At 42.2% G+C, this 21,129-nt stretch overlaps 1 protein-coding gene across 1 annotated transcript in view; it reads left to right on the top strand.

The window, feature by feature from the left end:
- Positions 1-262: 262 nt before the first annotated feature.
- Positions 263-21,129, top strand: part of LOC117446554 (caM kinase-like vesicle-associated protein) — a 49,600-nt gene continuing 28,733 nt past the window's right edge. The window contains exon 1 of the mRNA XM_034082821.2: positions 263-482. The gene's annotated coding sequence lies outside the window, so the exon portion shown is untranslated. The remainder of the gene's footprint in view (positions 483-21,129) is intronic.

Genomic DNA, 21,129 nt, shown 5'->3' with positions numbered 1-21,129 from the left:
ATCCATTTTAGGTAAAGTGAACAAAATAGGCTTAAATTCATCTTTAAACTATATTTTTCCGCACAGGTTAAAATGGCTTCAAAGTGAGTAGGCTACTGGTGCATCCTCCACTATATGCTGAATTACCGCACGCTGATACAAACATACCTTATTAGTTGGGTTTGTTCGCGCTCATTCTTCCTGCGCGCGCTGTCCTATCCGCTGTGCGCTCTGGACACTAAACACCCCCCCTCGTCTCCTCCCCCTCGCCTCTCCTCCTCCTCGCGCAGAGCTCGACGCGCACAAGCACAACAGATGTTACACTACTACAGGCTGCAGGAGCGCACGAATTTGATGTACAAGAAGAAGTACTTTAATTTAATCTGCCTTACATTTTACAGGAGCGGTTAGTGTTACCGGAGTAGGGGGGGTTCTCCGAGGACAAAACTCGACTTTCACAGTCACTGGATCCTACACGTTCAGAGGCGCAATTTGGTGTCAAGGTAAGTTGTGATGTTTTCTCAATACAGCCGATCTGATTTCAAAATGCACAAAACTCGATCAATTACAAAAAAACCCGCTGTTGAAGCATTTTATTCTATCCATAAGTTTGTTACATAATGTCACAGGATAAAGAAGAATGGCTTGATGCAATATCGCGTCAATTACAGCCTCCATAGGTCTACAAACATTTGTGACACCTTTTGCGTAAAAATAAACCTGTTTTTATATTAGAGATGTGCAGTGTATTGCAACAAAAACTAATCTAAAGATATCCACTAAAGCATTCATTGATAGAAATTGAGACTAACTGTGAGATTTAGTTTTTTATTGTTACACTTTTCAAGTTGCAGCATTACTTATTATTAAGTATTATTATTATTATTATTATTATTATTATTATTATTATTATTATTATTACTTATTATTAGCATTATTAAGTATGCATTATGAATGAATAGAGACATCAGACCCTAATTATCCTAAATTCTTACAGCACTAATAGTATTTCAGCTCTCACGGACTGTTCTAGAAGTTTATACAACATCCTCATCTCCTGTATAAGTGCTGATGCTGCAACTTTGAGGCAATATTCTAACATATTAGCATCATGTTAAGCGACTTGTGTTGAGCCTCCGACAGGGAACAACTTATAATACAGTCATGTCAAAGGTCAGTAATGTTTTCTGGCATTATCTACGGTGCTTGTAAGAAGTGGCCGGGGTTAAACACGACTTAATAAAACCTCAGGCATGCTTTTATTTCCCATCAGTGGCAGATAAAAACCTAAAAGCTCATTATGTAAATTGAATACCCTTTTAACTTCCCGTCAAATGTGTAATTTCCACTGGGTTTTTCGAGGTTAACGGTCATCAAATGCAACATGCACTTAAGAGCTCTGGAGACACTCAAATGATTAAGCTTTTGGAAATGTGCCAAAAACAAACATGTGTTTTGCATTCTTCAAATGCTTCAGATCATGAGGAATAACTCACGTCACCATCAGCATGCAGGCGAAGACACTGACACTAATCTCTCTGAACTCTGGCATGCTCCCGTCCTCACAGGAACATTAGAGAGCACTCTGACATTTCCTTCTAGGATTTAATGAGACTTAGAATAATCAAATCCCAATCTGCTTTGGCATTAATCATTATTAATCTGCTATTTAGAAATAAGGGCAGGTCTTTTCCCTTTGGATGTAGCCAGGATGAAAAGTCAAACATGGAGGCACTACGATGCCACTGGTCCATATGCCACATCCATAGGGCTGTTTAAGACGAGGGCTGCGTGCAGGGGTCACCAGCGAGCTGGCTGTAATGATTTGAGTCCCAGAAGGGGTCCAGACCCGCGGTGGACCCCAGGTGGCCCCGTAGCAGCTACAGGGAAAGTGCAGCTGATTACCACATAGCCTCGCAATTTGCACACAATTAGATCCCCGGGGAGCCGCTCAAACTCTGTGTTGCATCTGCTCTGGAGTCTGCGTGCGAGCGGCTGCCACGGTGCGGAGCTGTGAGGGGGGGATGTGAGGAGTGCTTTTCAAAAGGGTGACTGCAGATGTACAAATGTACGAATGCTGGTGAAGTAATTTGAATAACAGGGATACATACATGGAAATACATGACTGATAGGACAGTTGAGTAGTTATCCCGTATAGCTGTGGGATCGATAAGGATCTATGTTTTCTCTAGAAGCACTGAATCAATATACAATTCTTTTGGTTGCTCGAGAAATGTGTAATTTTGATCATAGTCGACAATGATTTCTATAAGTCATTTTTTTCATGAAAACTAACTTATGTCCACGAAAATTAGGCAACTACAGCATTTAAAGTGCTGCTTTTGCATTAACTTTTGTGGAAGAACTAAGTTTTACAGATATTTTATCAATTTGTCGACATGTTTGATGATTGTTCATCATCTAAGAATGTCTTTAGCCGAGGATAGCCCTTGTTTTATTTATGCGTTCACTGGTCCTGCGGTTCTTTTAAAACGCTACAATAAATATTCCAGTACCCTTTGTCTCTATGATATTACACACATATTTCTCCTCTCCCTTGTTGAGCCTTTTTTTCGGCTCATTAAAATTGTTATGAGAGCTTTGAGTGTCCTCACACGCTGATGCTGCCGTGTGAGAGCCACATGATACACTACCCGTGTCCTCTCACATAGCAAAGTACGCTGAGTACCTGATCAAAACACACACTGAGCTGCAATATAATTTGTTATATTGGTATACACTACAGCGCAGATATCGTGCGGAGGGCCAGAGAGATTATCCAATATCTGAGATGAGTCTACTTTTCATTTATCAAATAAATTCTATACAAGCGGAGAGACTGTGGCTGCAGCGAGGCGATTCATTTGAACTTTTATGTGTCAGTCTTTGTGTGGAGGTATAGGGTCATTTTCTCTGTGGAGATTGAAGTACATATTTGGACACTAAAAGCACAGGAATTGTGATCGGGACGAGGCGCTGCGGCTGCTGCCATTATCGGAGGGTCAGAGGTGCTCCCAGTCCGCTATTTCTTTATATTGTTGCCTGTGTTGTGAGGAAATAAGAGTCCTTTGAGTATGAGTGAGGGACCCGTATCATACAAGAGAAGGGAGTGTATTGACTTAAGTCCAAGACAACATCCCTCAAGTGTGTAAGGGTTAGGTCTAAAGTTAATAAGAGAGTACTGGCTCTTTTATGAGGACTGCATAGTGTGTGGACTCGACCCTCGCTTTGAAGAGGAGACTCAAAAGAGAGAGCGGGTACTGCAGAGGCTGGCTGCTGTATCGACTTATCATAACGCTCATAAATAAAGATTGTTACTGTATATGTTTCCGTCTTTGTTTTCAGGCGAACAGGAAACATTACAGCATGGGAGGAAATGAAACAACGTGATACATGCTTGCTCATTCTCAAACAGCCTGCAGATGTATTCCGTTTCATAATTGTGATGTCATAAGGTATGAATGTGATTTCTTAAATACGAGTTTCCGCTCAGCCTGTAAACAAAATAAATCCCGTAGACATTCATCAAGACATAAGTTAAAGGCTCTAAACATTATCTCTGATTTAGGGTGGGATATTTTTTATGTATGGTCTGAATTGGATGACGTTTTATTGCTGCTGCTGTCCACTCATCAAAGCCGGGCCGGGCGCTGTCCTCGCATGACTCAAGCAGCCGAGCAAGAAACAAGTGACACCATGAAGACAAACTGCAGCAACAGTTATTTTTTGTACACTATCTCCATTTAAACTGGATCAATATGGCGCTGAGCATCGAGTGAGAGTAACATGGGGGGGGGGGGGGGTCTACGATGAATAAATCCTGAAGTCGTACCGTTAAGAAGCGGTGCCACGCGACACCTGACATTAAGCTGCTAATCTCAACATGAAAGAGAAGATGCTCCCCTTGGTGGCGGAGATGATGGATGCATTCAAAGTAAGCATGCTTAACGTGAAGCGTAAGCATACATTACCGCTTGATTGTCAACATCCTCGCTATAAGAGCTCATTCATTCACAAAGTGGTTACTTGTGAATAATATGTGTCAGTTTACTTCACTGCCTCGACACAAAGGCATCACTCGGATCCCTATTTCATCACAACCCTCATGGCGGACAATGATGAACATGATTCAGTGTTCCCCATGGGTGGATGGTTTTAAGGGGACGCCAAATGAGGGAATGCATGTGAAGTCTGGAGGAGCCACAATCCCCCCCCCCCCGGGTAGTGTACAGTCAACAGTTCTGTAGAAAAATAACACACACAAAGCAAATCCTGCAACGAAAAAAACCAGAGCTGTTGTGCAGTCAACTGTGGAAACAGATTTAGAGACAATGCAGGAAAAGGTCTTCACAAAATGCACTCGATGCAGCCGTAGAGGAGATGTCATCTTTTTTGCTATCATTGCATTACTGTTACTTGGTGCTTGAACAACACATCTTCCAAACCACACCGTCATGTATGTTCCTAACCTCCTATACGACCAATGTGGTGTACGTTAGAGTCCTATCCTTGGAAGGAGATCAACATGTCGACGTACCTTAACTTAGAGGTCGCAGTTTAATTAGATCAAGGCAACAAAGTTGTGTTAAAGGGGCCCGATTGGGTTTTTTCCTTTCCTGTAGTGTGAGGTTTTTGTGCATGTCTGCAAAGATATAGTGACATCACCATGTAACACTTGTGCTTCTGTTGGCTAGCCATCCAACACATTGTACGTCATAAGCTCAGGGGAGGGACGTTATGTTACGTAGCCTACCGTATATGTGACAAAGTACGTTACGGATATTTGCGGAACTTCAAATAACTCAGCGGTGACTTTTGGTTTCACGCTGGAAACACACAGCGGCCGCTTCAATTGGAGTTACGTGTTTGTTGGGTAAAATACATGACGTTTGTTAAGGAACTAAACAGCCGGGGCATCAGCTCCCTTTATAGGGCGACTGTGGCTGCGAGGGAGTGCGGTCGTCTTTCAAACAGAAGGTTGTGGGTTCGATCCAACATGTCGATGTATCCTTGGGCAAGATACATGGCATGGCCAACGATGTGTGAATGTGTGTGAATGTTAGGTCCTAGAGCAAGTGGTACTGCTCTGTGTGAATGGGTGAATTACATGTAGTATGTAAAGCGCTTTGAGGGGTCGTAAAGACTGGATAAAGCGCTATATAAGTACACTCCATTTACCGTATAACTATCAACTAATGTGTTTGCGATTTAGCGTTGGAGAGGGAAAATGAATACATATCCTCTACACAGCCAACGGTGGATTCGTTTTATCATCTGTGCTATTCTGTTCTTCTTGTCAAAGGCATCTGGGAAGAAGTTGCGACGCTGAGTCTGTCTTAAGTCATTATGTTTTGAATCAGAGAAAGCATACTGTACAGCACAGCTACCGTGATGTTGTACTGACATGTGGCAGAGGAGGAAACAATTAGTGTCAATTCAAACAAATACAATCAATGTCGTCAATCACGATTAAGGCGGTGGAAGCGTCAGCTAATGAAAAACAAAAGGAGTGTTTTCTGGCCTCGTCTTTTGTGCCAGGGTTACTTGGCACCGTGCAGCTTCAAAGAGCCACACGGCCTAGCATCCACAAATAGAACATTTGAAGGGGAATTTTAAATGGAAGCGAATTAATATTTCACCTCACGTTGATTCATGCTGCCACTGTAGACATTTTCATTCGCGAGCGAGTCACTAATGCACAGCCATGCGGTGACATATGGTCTCGATCCCGCACATGCTTTCATTTCCCACCGTACATTAGGCGTAATGGGCCTCCCATGTGGAGCCTTGCTGTCACCGACACTTATTTCTTCACCCCGGCTGTTCGCTTAGTTCTTTCCTCCAGTCGCAGAGGTAGCAGGGCTGGATTTGATAGAGGCTGGCGACGGACAGAAGGTATAACTATTGATGTGTGCTGTTCGCTGGAGAAATAAGATGGCATACTCCTTGATATTTCAGTGCGCATTATTTTATTTTATTTATTTATTTTATTTTATTTATTTATTTAATTTTGAATTGTGCATTTTGAATGTCCATGTTTGTACTAGTGTTTTCCTTCTTAAAATGTTTTTAAAATATTTTTGAGATTTGGTTGAGCAGGGTATACTTGTACTTTTACTAGTCCTTTATTAGAGATGTGTCTGTTGTTCGTGTTTGTTTTTAGTGTCAGGATGGAACCCTTGTATTTTTCTCTGCAAACAGAATCTACCTACGGGTACATAACCTGAACCTGAACCTGAACCTGCAAGGTAATTCCTCAGGTGACATTTTATGCAACAACTCTGCAGCGTTGGTTCTGCAACTGATGACATTTTTGAAATTCGACATATTCTGTTACTAACCAGAATCAGTGCAAATAAACACTCCCAGCGACTGAAGGTGAGGCGCCGGAAGATAGCAATGAAAGCCTCCAGGTTCTGTTTGACATGATTCATGCGATATTGACTTTTCAGCCCTGTTTAATATGGTCTCCTCTCCATGCCGTACTGGTCTCTACTCCGTGTTGCACAGGTGAAGGACAGGGGAAATCTATTTTCATTAAAGTTGAACGACAGACCTTGAATGACAGACCTTGAAGACAACCGGCGTGAATACAATCGATGCCGCTGCTCCTTCATGCTCAGGCACTTTGTCGGCGTGGTGACACAGGGAAAGCTTTCAGACGACCCTTGAATCACGACTTGATGACGCTCTGGCATCAGCCTTTAGTAATAAACCACTGCACTATTTTAGACACGCATGTTAGGGGTTGAATGCAGGCTTCATGATCTGCTTTTGAGATAGTTTTTAATCCTGAAGGCTTTATCACTTTTGTAAGGTTGGCCTACATCAGCGCAGTTTCTGCTTCTGGCAAAATCAGAAGGGAGAACGGGCTTGGTAATAGAGCGGAGACTTCCGTACAGACAGAATGCAATTACATATTACATCTTAAAAGCTCTGCGTCAAAACAAAGTCATTTTCTATTTCCAAAGAACACAAGTTAATCATATGTGCCCTGCAGGCTGGATTACTCAGAGTACAACGTATATTGCAACACAATACAATAATGTACACTTGCAAATAAAAACAGTTGAATTACCATTTCAAGTGTACAGCGAATAACATTTCTGGACGTCTGCCAGTATCTTTATTGCATCAGTAAAACAGGGCATTAAAACTGCAGCGATGGTTCTTTTTGTTAACTTCTAAGTTAAGAAATGGACTTCTTAGCAAGCAGTTGCTTTTTTACACATCCAGCAGTAACAGTATATAGCTGAACTATTATTTATTTTGCGTCATGTTTCCGTCCAACTGATAAAATAAGTCTAGTATTATCTCACTTTCGTCTCTTTCTTTCTTTGGTCTGCAATAACTCCTGAGGATAATATCTGTCTCTTAGCTGCTTAATGCTCCGCTATGTTCAGCAGCTAGTTGATTACTGTGTCCGTCTGCTGTCTCGGGCTCACCATGTAGTGTTTATAGAGGCTTTTTCTCTGAAGGCCGTGAACATTGGCACTATGAGAGCATCATAATAAGCTGACATTTGCTATGAAGCCTGTAAAGCCAATAGTATCTGCTTCTCATACACTGTTAGTATAGAAACATATCGATTAAAGCCACTTACAACGGCATTTTCATGTTTTAAAATAGACAGTTTATCCCAGAATCCTCTTATCCAATCCAATCCATTTTATTTCTATAGGACATTTAAAAACAACAGAGTTGAACAAAGTGCTGTCCATCAACAACTGTATAAAAGCATAAATACAGAAGGAACAGACAGGACATGAAAGAAATGTAAAACACGAGACGATGAAACCAGATCAGAAGCCACAGACTGAGAAACTCTTACATGACGTAGAACACTAGTAAGATAAAAACTCAAATTTAAAAGGATATAGTCCTATTTATAGATTTAAATTGCTCTTCTGTGAGTTGAAGTTTGCAGTGAAGGTATCGGGGTAAAGATGTCCAATATGAGATGCAAAAAGGATTGTGAAGCTGAATATATACACTACACATTTTCTTCCGGAACATAATGACAACACTATGTTACACTCGTGCTTCTATTGGCTAGCGCTCCAAGACATACGTGATCGGCTAAGGGGCGGGACATCTCTAAGCAGGTGGCCAATCACAACTGAGCCGGCCAGCTAACCAATCAGAGCAGACTGGGCTGTGGTTTCGGACAGAGGGTGAAAAGAGGTGCTGCAGCACAGTCAGTATGAGCTTGTTGAACTTTAAAGCATGGAGACATGTCACGGCACACAATATGAACCTGAAAAATGAGCAATACGTCTCTTTAAGATAATTCTGAGATATGTGTTTTTTGACAGAAGTTTTCCCACACCTCTGGAAGCCTGGGAAGATCCCAAGATGAACACAGCAGTACAGTAAACTGTGCTAAGCCCTGGGCAGAGTCTCACTTTGTGTTGCCTTGTGTGTGTGTGTGTGTGTGTGTGTGTGTGTGTGTGTGTGTGTGTGTGTGTGTGTGTGTGTGTGTGGTGTGTGTGTGTGTGTGTGTGTGTGTGTGTGTGTGTGGACTAGCATTACTATACTTGTGGGGACCTACATCTGTTTACATAGTCACGTGTGGGGACTCGCCTCCCTTATAGGGACAAATTGGAGGTCCACATAAGGGGGATCATTAATTTTAAGGTGAAGACTTGGTTAGGGTTAGGATTAGGGTTAGGGTAAGGGTAAGGTTAAGGGTAAGGGTTAGGCATGTGTTGGTTATGGTTAAGGTTAGGATAAGTCTCCAGGAAATGCATGTAAGTCAATGTAATGTCCCCTGAAGTGATGTATACATGTATGGGTGTGTGTGTGTGTGTGTGTGTGTGTGTGTGTGTGTGTGTGTGTGTGTGTGTGTGTGTGTGTGTGTGTGTGTGTGTGTGTTGTGACAGAGCAAAGATATTTGGGGAGGAAATTGTTTACAAGAACCAGCAATAAGATTATGTTTCTCCCCTGAAGGTGATTCATTAATTACACTCAAACGTGCTTTAACGAGATGCGGAAATTTCACATTGAATGAGATCCACTTTGTAAAAGATGTTGCCAACAGATTAGCAGGAGGGAAACCGGGCTGAGGGAACAGGTGGCAGACTCTAATGAGCTCATCCAATACAAATCATCCAAAAACAACTGTTCTTACTCCCCTTGCGTGAAAGGCACACAAGTAACACTGATCCGTGCCGTAATGTGCATGAATGTTTCATCTCTGCTCGCGGTTTGAAGACATACACAAACCTTTAGACCTCCAAAAGACGAACCGGGTCTACATTTAGAAATGTGCAGCTTACATCATGCACCCTCCTCCAAAGCAAATGATGCTCTTCTCCGCATTGAGCAGAAACAGTACTGTACTATGATGCCACACCGAAGGACTTTGTAACCAAGGCAACTAACAACAGGCGCAGAGAATGGTCAGATTAGCCGGTGAAGTGTGAAGAGGAAGAATTTCAGATTTTTACATAAAGCAAAAGCTGCCTTACATCCAAACAGTAGATGTTGCTCGTAGCAGCCACCGCGCTGCCCGTGGGAAGATTTGATTGTAATCCAAATTCTCAGAGGAATATTTAAACTCTGGGCTCAAAGGCTTAGGGCAGAACACAGGGCTGAGGATGGGATGATCACATACTTCAGGGAACAAGCTGGGTGGGGGTGGATGCGTCCATTAGCGACAAGCATTCGCACCTCAGTCATTCAACCCGCCACCTCCCACCGCACTGACCCCCCGTCACATGTTCTGAGTCACCTGGCCCCTCGCCACTACTTCTCTCAGCGCGGTGGGTGAGCCTCTCGCTTTCTACTCTCTCCTGATGCACGCCGACGTACCAACATGACATTAACCGCATCACCGCCTAGACACAGCAAGGAAACAGAGGGAAGTATATTTAGGTACAGACTGCTACTACTATTGACTGTAAAAAGATTCCTCAGAGATGGGCTTTCTTCATTCACGTGGGACGAAGAGAAGCAGCTTTGTGGTTTATAGTAAGTTCTTGTAGTGAGCCGGGTCTTCCAGCAACTATTATTTATACGAGAAAGGTCGAGCGTGCGTCAGAGGAACATTCCCTTGAGCTTTCAGTGATACAACTCCAGTTCTCCCTGCACACATTCGTTCTATAGACACGGAGGTAAATGAGTCAATCGATACAGCTTTATTCTGCCTGCGCAGTTGCTAGTTATTTCTGCCAGGAACATTGTCGTCATGAAGATACAAAACAGAGCCACATGTCCCATATGACATGAAACAGCAGACAGGCTGCCATTCAAGTAAATAAGAAGGCTGCATTTTTGTCACGAAGCCGTAGTACTTAACGTCTGCACCATGGATGTTTTTACCGAAATACATGTAACGTCAATTAATGATGTTGAAACACTCAAAACTATAAATATAAAACCTGATGGCGGGACCAGAGGAAAGACCGGATGTTGCCAATGCCCTAAGATTAGGGGTGTAACGGTATCCATATTCGTCCCGTACCGTCGCGGTTCGGATGTCACGGTTCGGATGTCACGGTTCGGCACATGCAGTCACACGGCGAATACGCCTTTTTTTACGAGTGGGAAAAAAGTCTGTCATTCAGGGCAGTATTACACTATATATACTCCAGGGGGCGGTATTGCTCCTAAAAGCAAGCCGCCCGTAAATAACAAATGAAGAACAAGAACACAACACAACAAAACGAACACAACACATGAAGAAGAACAGTTAGTAGCTCCGGCGAGTTCACACAACACACGGGAGCTAGAAGACCCAGCTGCTTCTTTTAGATCAGCTGTGTGGGAACATGTCGGGTTCCCTGTGGACGACAACAACGATGGGGTGCGAGTTGTGGATCGGACGAGGACGGTGTGTCGGCGTTGTTCGACAGCGGTGCGGTATGCTGGTGGTAACACGTCAAACATGCTCAATCACATCCGAGTCAGTCTCAGTCCCCAGCGAGAGGGTTTCCTCGACGGCTGGTGCCATAGTTACCGCCCACAGATCTGCCCTCACTGCTGACAACGTAGACAAACTCTTCTTTCTGAAGAACATCTTGAAAATAGAGTAAAGCTTGAGTACCTTTATTTAGGCATAATGGCCTCACACACTCACAAGGTAATTACACATGTTAGACATTGCTCCTAAAGGTACAGATTTTATTTTGTTTTATATTTATCATTGTATTTATTTTATATTTTCAGGAGATGTTATACAGTTCTGTATTGCCTTTTATTGATTGTGATTCAAACACTTTCTTATTATTTATTTTAATATTTTCAAGACATTCTTTTTAGTTGTACAGCAGCTTGTTTAACCTTTTTGTTTGACAGCAGCCATTATAAATACTATGGCCATCTGAGTGTGTGTGTGTGTGTGTGTGTGTGTGTGTGTGTGTGTGTGTGTGTGTGTGTGTGTGTGTGTGTGTGTGTGTGTGTGTGTGTGTTACTGTTTGTGTTTGTTTTTAACTGTAATACAGTTAATGATTCCAAATGTTCGAGTTCCTTATTTTCATACCACAACTTGCACTACTGTTACAAATAAATAACAGCAAAAAAAATGATGCATTTGGGACTTTTTTTTGCTTTTCCTTGTTGTACCGAACCCGTACCGAACCGTGACCCCAACCCAAGGTACGAACCGAACCGTGACTTCTGTGAACCGTGACTTCTGTGAACCGTGACACCCCTACCTAAGATTTCTCCTCTGAGGACCATGACTGTTTGTACCCTTCAGTTGTGGTTGAGTTATAGTCTGGTCCTAACTAGTAGACGAACATCTGAACCAACAGACCACAATTGCGATCCCTATGGTCTCATCTAAAAAGCAATGACAAGTGGACAAACTCCATTTCCTCAAAATCGAAAGTGATACGGTCGAAAGCTCCGGTACAGCTGCTTAACGGACCTTGTCGTTTTTGAGCACCCTCGTAAAATATTTCATACAATAATGGATTATGTGTTTTTGTGTGAAAAATGCCAACCTGGTCCCAGGTCTGTGGCAATATGATGCTTAGAGCACTCCAGAAGTCAGGTGACTTAGGGTTTAGGAGATACAGGAGGAGGACAGGGTGGACTGGTATTTCCAAAATATGACTTTTATCCAGGAGACTGCATGTGTGTTTAAGAAGTATGACACATGTTAGTTCATTAGTATATCAGATACTTTGCTTCAAACATATAGTTGCACTGAGTTTGAGCGCAGAACACGACTAGTAAAGGTTTGGACCATGCTGCCTCTCCCTTTGAGGAGGACCCATGTGATCACACTGAGGGTGTGAAACATGCATGAATGCCTACAACAATTTAAGCATTGGCTGAACCGCTGATTCGATGACGTATTTTGGACGAATTGTAGTAAGCGCATGTACAACAGGAAATGTCAGCAGCATGGGCATCGGGTTAGCTTGGCACCACTCAGGAGCAGGTGGGGCACACGGGTTGGCCGGCGGTGCTGTGAATCCAACGGGACCATCAATGCCATATGCGGGACGGCTCACCCCCCCCCCCCCTAAATTTTTCAGTGCCGACAATGGGTCGCAACACATGCTCCCACCCCGGTTTGAGGGGCGACAGTGTGTCCTCCCGGCAGGCCAAGTCCTTTTTACGCTAAGATGATGTCACCTCTTATGGATGGAGGCGGTCCTCTTGTGCCGTTTCATATGTGTGACCCCAGTGTAACCATGGAGACTGAACTGTTTTCCTGCATTTACTCTGAACTCGAAGCCACTGCAGTTATACAGTTCAACTTTCCAAACTCTGCAGTGTCTCCAAACATCCATTTACCTTCACACAGCACACACTACAGCTGCTCCACTTTACTGTCATATGTAAAGCAGCTAGAGATGCAGTGCAGGCTGGCTGTTCTTGCTAAGCGACTAAAGCACACAGCAGTGACACAAATCGAATTTTCATGAACATTCTGTCAAGCAAGATTACGCATCGCTCATCCTGCTGGGTTTTCTCCCCCGGAGAGAATAGCTTGTAAATATGAAGAGGCTGCGGAGGATAATACAGAACAGCCTTACGTTACAGTATTAAGCTTCTGTAGGAGGAAACTAGAGCTCCGTAACCTCTTTCTTTAGAGACAAAAAACACTGTGATATCCCAATTTTAAATTCTGCACTGGAGTGGTTATTATTTCTGCGAGAGCTGTCCTTTTTGCAGCTTTAATAAGCAAAGGGACCTATTATTCTCAAACATGACACAACCTGTAAATGAACCTGCTCTCACTGCACAAGTCTGAAGTCATCCGGGTTTGACAGTGTTTTAAAGACCTCTGCAAACATCCTGATTATTTAAGCCCAAAGCTTTCTGTGGAACGTCCGTCCAGTTACATCTCATCTAATTAATGCAGCAATTTACTGTTGGCTCATTTGCATACGACATATTTCAGTATGTCAGTTGAGGTTGAAAAGCTAACTCTCTTGTTTTACTCATTCAGTTTAATCATACACAGTACTTTGTACAAGTACAAAGGTCCTAACATGTATAATGTACATCTATAGTGGCCATCTCAACCCCCAGACACAAAGTCAAATACAGAGTTACCACCTATTTGACTGTGATGTGTTCCCCAGCTCACAGTGGTGTCAGGGGAGAGTGTAGCTGTCAGATCAAGGTACTGTATGTTAGACGGTTACACAGAACTGATCACCCTCCAGGATACAGCACACTTCCTTTGAAGGAAACCATTACACAAGAGAAAATGAAAAATACATCTATTTTAAAGGGACTTTTCCGCAGTGATAGTAACATTTCTGTGGTTTGAGTTTTGAAGATTTCAGCCAGACAAATGTCTAATATAATTGAAGAAGATTGTACCAACAGCTTTAGATACGGGACCCCTTTCATTTCAATAAATGTTGCTCAGTGGCGCATGAAGACAAAATGTCTTCAGATGTTTAAAAAAACGATCTGCTTATTTGCAGACCTCCCTCTCCCAATACAAGTCAAAGGGTCTTTTGGGGCCCAATTACATCATTGACTGACAGAGAAGTTGTAGTTCCACAGTTAAGCCACTAGGATTTGCTTCAACGCCATCGCACCTCCTAGGGACTTGATTGTACCTTGTGGTCAATGTCTCTTTTTGGAAATCATGAGGCGGGAATTCAAGATAATCCACAAACTATTTATTTTACCAAACTACACCCGCTTACCGTTTCAGCGCCCAGAAATAAACCAAGCAATAATGCTAGCCCCACTGAGCTAGCTAGCACAACAGCGAAGCCGAAGACACCACGAAACACTGACCATCAACTGCATCACCTTCCACCTAGAAGAAAGCTAACATTTAAATTTGAAACAAAACACTTGTGGCAAGATCTAAAGATGACTGGTGAGCTCTTCTGCTCAGATATTGTGTTAGCTAGCTCTGCAGCGCTAGCAGTATTGCTTAGCTTCCTTCTGTGCACTGATAAAGTTAGCGAGTGTAGTTCGGTCAAAAGAAAATAGTCCCTACAGTACATGGAACAGGTCGCCAACAAGGTCTGTGGATTATCTTAAATAAACGTCTCGTGATTTGTGGAAAATGTCATTATTGTTGAGTTGTTCAAACGTCTTTTTTGGCGCTTGGGGAAACACACACCAAGACCGTTATATTGGAGAGAAGGCAAATGTCTCTACGCCTGCAATATCCGACATTCTGCCACCCACACCAAAACAATCTAACTTGATAAATGGCACTTTGGTTCAGTTCAAAATATCACTTTTTTACTGTGGGAGAACTGTAACACCTTATAAATAATATATGTAGCTTTTAAGGCACAGACACACCAAACTGACACCAAAGAACACGTCCCGACGGAACACGTTTCCTGCGTCTTGGCCAACAGTCGCACTGGAACACACCGCAAAGACTTAAGCCGACGGCCAAGTAGCACGTACGAACTGCGCATGCGTGAGTGGCAATAACTCTCCTTACCAGCAGGCGGTGAGAGTGTGTATTCGTCATTCAAAAGAGGAAGCCAGACTGCGTGATACACCGAGAGAAGAAGAACAGACTGCGTGATATAAACAAACAACAAATAGCGTGTGCGTTGGTCTTTTGTTTCTTCATTCCAGATCGATTGATGAAAAATAAACTCTTGCTTCCAGCTGAGATGAAAATGAAAAAGAATAGCCGTCTGTGTGTGCCTTCTTAATCGTTTGTTTGGGTCCCTCACTTCCGTTTTGCTTCTCATGCTAGCTGAACTTCTCATGCTAGCTGAACAGCCAATCAGAGTAATTCATTTTGCCGACAGCCTTTGGCCGACTGCCCACCGATTCAACGTTGAATCGTCGGCCAAAAAAGGTGCCGGCACGGCTGAAAAGACACAACGGTGCGGGACACACCAATCTGAGTAGGGCGTGTCGACGCTCATCGTCAGCCTGACGCCCATCGACGGCCAAAATCGGCTTGGTGTGTCCGGGCCTTTAAACTACTGGACTGGGCAATGCAATATATTTTCGAGGAAGCATCATTTTATTTTTAACGGCATAAATGGTTTAGTTATTTTAGTTTAGCTTTTTGTCTAGTTTTTAGACTTTTGCACATTTATTCTTATGAGTCCTTTACTCTGACTTTTAAAGATGACTTTCTAGTGTATGTCATTGGTCCGCATTGTTTTGTTGCACACCACCAGACAGTCCTTTAATTCATTTCATGTACATTTCATATAATCGACTGGTACTGAGCTATAGTGTGAAATGTAGTCAAATGTAATGAAATGTACTTTTTAAATGTTGGTCATGGGGGGTGCAATAGGTCGCCATTGTCAGTATGTGCGTCTGTCTCAGGTCGGTTAAATGAAATCCTTGCTTCCCTCACTTGCGTCGTTTCCCTGCGACTAGTCCCTCCCACCAGGGAAGCATGGAGGGACGCAAGGAAACCACGAGAAGCAGGGAAATGAGTTTTAAGAGCAATGGGACGTCCTTTCCTCCGGAGCGTCACCTGAAGCGACGTCCGTTTGTGATGACGCTGCACAGCTGATCGTCTGACAGCAGCTCTGTCCCCGTTATTCCACACACACCCCGCCCTCTGTTAGTACACATTTACTGACACAAACATCTGTATCATCTGTTGTAGACCCCAATAAATAAAATAAAATAAGAACTCATTCTCAAAAAAGATAAACGCCATTCTTAAAATGTATAAACGAACATTAGTTGGATTAATATTGATTAGAGTGCACAATAGAAATAAAATAATTGAGAGAAGAAAAAGAGATATGTTATCCATCAAAACCCAGTTAGATTAACATTCATTGGATTGCACACTTTGTTTGTTTGTGTGGATATGTAGCACATTAACATTTAAATAGCACTTAATGACTGACTGAATGGAAATGACAATAAATGAAAATGTAAAACGGAAAAAGTGATCATGAAAATGTTTCCAGCAAATGAATAAAATGATTTTTGACCACTTTGTTGTTCAGATATATCACATACATGTATGTGTAACTAAATGATACATGAATTGAAACAAAACACGGTATAAACTGAGGAGTGAGTCCCGTGAGGTTCATGTATTTTCTTCACTCCGCTGGGAAACGGCTCTCATGTCAAGAAGCATCAGATCAGTGCATGCACTGCCTCGTCCAATCAGTGAGCGATACACAGTAAGGGGGCGGGGCGAGTGTCTGAGGATTTCATCGGAGGATGGTCTGGTGGTTCCTCGGTTATCGCTCGTCCATTATCGCTCCTCGGTCCTCCGGCAGAAATAAGAGCCATGGGACGGTACCAGTCTATGGACGGTACTCAAGATGGCGCAGACAAATCAACTTCCGGTGAGACCGAGGAGCGAGGAAATGAAAATAGTCGACCTGAGACGGGGCCTGTGTATTGTGTTTGTTCAAACGGTGTATGACTGATGATATGTGTATGTCTCTTGATGTCTACTATGTTTGTACATGTACATGTATGCGGAACTGCAGGACGGAGTCCAGAACAAATTTCCTTACGGGGACAAAAAAGTATATCGTATCGTATCGTATAGCCTCATTCTTCTGCAACAGTGGTCATACTCTTTAATACATTATGTAGTAGAAGAAAAGAAATTGACTCCCAAGATTTTAAAGTGGCAATTCTGTCGGACCTTTACAACCATTAAAAAACAAATTACTTGGTATAATAAAATGTGTGGGGGCCGGGTGTGTATTTCTACCAAAATAATGAACTGAAAATATGTGAACTCGCTGACCTATGAACGCTATTGAAGGTTTCATATTGATCAACAATGTTTGCGACCCCCCATTTGGTGATTAGTACAACAAGAACAAGGCTTCAACATCTGACTGATTATTCAATTAAATCCGGAAGAGATTTCCCTGGATGTGAAGAAATAACAATTCCACCCACAACAAGTGCAGCCAAAGGCAATATAACTATGTAATTACGTACACAATACACAGCTCCAACTGTATACATGTACAAACAGTCTACACCTTTTTCATTGAGAATGGTTAAGATCCTGGAGAAATGGGTGATTAGGACTAATACAAAACATATTATAAATGTCCTTAAGGTGCATAATGTAATATCTCATTCCAACAGATAGGCTTTAGATTCTTCAGAGGCTACTAGCTTTTATTTATCAGCCAGAAGACATGCTTCAGATGCCACCTTCAAAACAGAACTTGAACCAGGTTCTCTTTGCTTGTGTTGGAAACTAGGGTTAGGGTTAGGGTTAGGGTTAGGGTTACAGCTAAAAAGGACATTCCAAAGTAATACTGTATATATTGTTATGGAAGAGGAAAAACTGAAGGTTTTACCCTCCTGAACACAAACTGGAAAAGACAACTGAATATTTTTGTAACCGAACAATATGATATGCTTTTTTGTAAGTTTTAATTCTGAACAGTACTGAGGTTATTTCGTGTTTTTTTGTGAAAGGTAAAAATGGAAGGACTGAAGCTGTAATGCGTTATATTATATATACAAATATCTTAGCTGATGCCAATAGGTTGCCACAGTGACGCGTCCTAAAACCCGGAAGTAAGTTAGCATTTGACCACTTCTGGTTCCTTCGACAAAAAGCAATGCAATTGCTCTATTCGATTTTGGAAAATAGCTCAAAATAAGGTCTGTGCTTTGTTCAGCCGGATAATATATTACCCTACTTTTATCATTTTCTAATCAAATCAATAGATTTATGATTAGAAAATTATAAAAGGGTTTTAGGACGCGTCACTCTATCATGGACACGACCTTCGCACAATGCATTCTGGTACATGTAGGAGAAAAACTCCGCTTTGTGGGTAAATATATCACACGATAGGGCCTTTCTGCTTCAATTGACTTCACTTGCAATCAACACTGATTGGACAAATATAAAGGTGGCAAAGTGTCCCTTTAACAGTGCTGCAGCAGACAATTAAACAGCAGAACGAGTTGAGACAAGCATCACACTAACTAACACAAAGTGATTCGATATCATTGTTCCGTTTTCTAGGCTTCTCTCCAAAGCAGCATGCATAAGAGAGAAACTTCTCTTTGGTTTCACACCAAGCCAACAACAGCTCTGCAGCAGTCCAACCCGTCACTTTCTTTCCTCTCCAAGATCCACATAACACACTTCTAACACGCAGCGGCATTGCAGCCCTGGCCGGGAAGCCTCTCCATGCTGTCGAGTTGTATCTGCTCCCTCAGAATAAAAGAGAATATAAATGAACACGAGGATGCATTAATGATCGGACTTGGATGGAAAGCTAATGAAATCTAAAACTGGTTAACTTCTGAACAACAAGCAGGCCTGTGTACAAGTTGGAATCATTACCTCCTCCCTGGGTTTCATCTGTTAACTGAGGTGAGCTGATTCAAAGTTGGTTCGAGCGAGCCAGGTCGATTTCAAGCACACAAGTCTTTTCTGCCTTTGCACAACAACGTTAGACCTTTCAGAATAACTGACTTGCTGGTTTAACTGAATATGATATTGACTCCAATGTACACATATTGTTTATACACGTACATATAGTTATTGCAGTTGGACCGAGAACATCATTTGCTTCATGTCTGATATTATTGTCTCGACTTCAATTTGGTATTCCCACAATGACATATTATTGTAAGCTTGTACATGTTAGCATCATTTGAACTTTTGAATGGCATGTTTTGAAGTCTTTCCACTCTTTGCACATCTCCTGCAGATTGAGGCTATTTCATTAGCAAAAAAGACATCACACAGAATGAAACTAAACCATGCCGATATCCACATCTTCATCACACATGCATAGCCTTTGAGCAATGTCTTCATCATAGCGCATTCGGTTTCATTTGTGCTGGACTTCAGAAAAAACCCTTGTTTTAAACATCAGGCTCCGGGTGTAGCAGCGGCAGCTCAGCCCCCCCCCTCCTCCTCTGTCAAAGGCATTTTCATGCTCTGAACCTCCTATTTTCAGTTCAGTGAAGCGGTGATATAAGAAGCCTCCTCTCCCCGGTGGAGAATAGAGCTGTTCAAACTGAATGAGTAGAGAGAATAAAAGATGGAGCCAGCATGCAATGCTACGCAGAGATACAGCGGACACTAATGAGCGCATTACACACAATATATTTACTTTAGAGGAGGGGGAACACAACCAACTGTGTGTGAGAGCACAATGAGGAAGGGGCTGGGAATAATGTGTTGTCATATTAGAGTAAAATAGAGACGAATGTGGTCTTTTTGTAGTACCCGCAGTCGAGAAATTGGTTTCTTTGCCAGGAAGATGATGTCAGACTTGTACAGTGTATGGCTGTCTTTTTCTTTGTGAGATGTTTTTGCATTGTTATTGTTATTCTGTCAGTCAATAGATAATCATCCACCACATAGTCCAAACTATAAGGGATCAACAAAGGGTCCAATGACCATTAGGCACAAATGGTTATCAAAAGAAGAATCCAGGTTGCTTCGTTGGTACCCTCACTTGTTACCTAGAGCTTTCCCTTATCCGCAGTCAATTCTGAAACATCTATTCATGAATAAGCACCACATGTTCATTCAAGGTTCCCAGAGGATGACCCCGAAGATTTTGGTGAGACCAAAAAGAGACTTATAATCTCAAAACATGACTCCAAGTTACTGCTAATGTTTCTCCGTAATGATTGGATGTATAGCAGCTGATGTATATGCTATGCTTGTTTTCACTGCCCCCAAATTATTCATACAGAAAGCAAAATAAATGTTCACCATGTCATTTCAAACCAGTCATTTGTGCAATACGTTTTTTCACCACTAAAAAACGACATGCCAACTGTACAGATGTTAACCTCGAGCTTAGACTTATCTCTGTACAAAACTTCCATCTATTCTTTAATCTCTTCTCTAGTTTATCAAGCAGATTCCTGAAATCATTCGATAAGTGCAAGTGTGTTAAGCGAGTTATCAATCAATGAAAGAAAGGCTAATATTAGCGCGGGCATAAAACTGCTGATCTAAAAACTCTGACATCTGCTTCTTCTCTTGCATGAAGGCAGGCAGCGGGTACAGTGTAACGTGACTCTCATCTGGCCTGTGTTAATAACCTCCACGATGTACTATCTGCACTCTTAACACCCGCCACACACTATTAAACAGGGACTCATTGAGGATGTCATTAAAATGTAGGAGACATTATTGTACAGTGAGGCTAACAAGACAATTATGTTACATCAGATGTGACACAGACATGTCATTATGTGAGCTTCGATGTTGGATTAAATGGCCTTAGTTTAGTCTACTATCAATCTTAAAATCAATCGCCTAAAGGTCTGACAACGATCAATTCTCTGGGGCAATGATCAACATGTTTGGTGCTATATGGTTTAGCCAGCATATAGCATATATAGCATATAGCATATAGCATATATAGCATATAGAATATAGCCAGCGCTTAATCTATTACGATTAGCCTTTTAGGGAAAGGAGTTGGAGTTGAGAGCATGGGCGTCACCGTGTTTTGAAAAGTGGTGGAGACACAATTTGCAGAAAAAAATCGCAATTAATACCACAGTAGAACTACGATAGAGTGGTGCAGTGAAGATGTATACGTGCAGGCCTAGTTAGCATCGCAAAGGGCTCTCTTGCCAAGAAGCAATTGGATATTCCCATTGGATTTCAGTATATCGCAGAAAATGAGCTCTGTAGCAAACACACATTCATGATATACTCTATCCACATGTCACTCTCAGATAATTGAATAGTCAATACAATCAGAAGAAATAAAAAGCTACCAGTAGGCTATAAACGAC

This window comes from Pseudochaenichthys georgianus, chromosome 5 (assembly GCF_902827115.2).
Source record: "Pseudochaenichthys georgianus chromosome 5, fPseGeo1.2, whole genome shotgun sequence".
NCBI lineage: Eukaryota > Metazoa > Chordata > Actinopteri > Perciformes > Channichthyidae > Pseudochaenichthys > Pseudochaenichthys georgianus.
The sequence above is the reverse complement of the archived record's forward strand: the minus strand, read 5'-3'. Positions and strand labels throughout refer to the sequence as shown.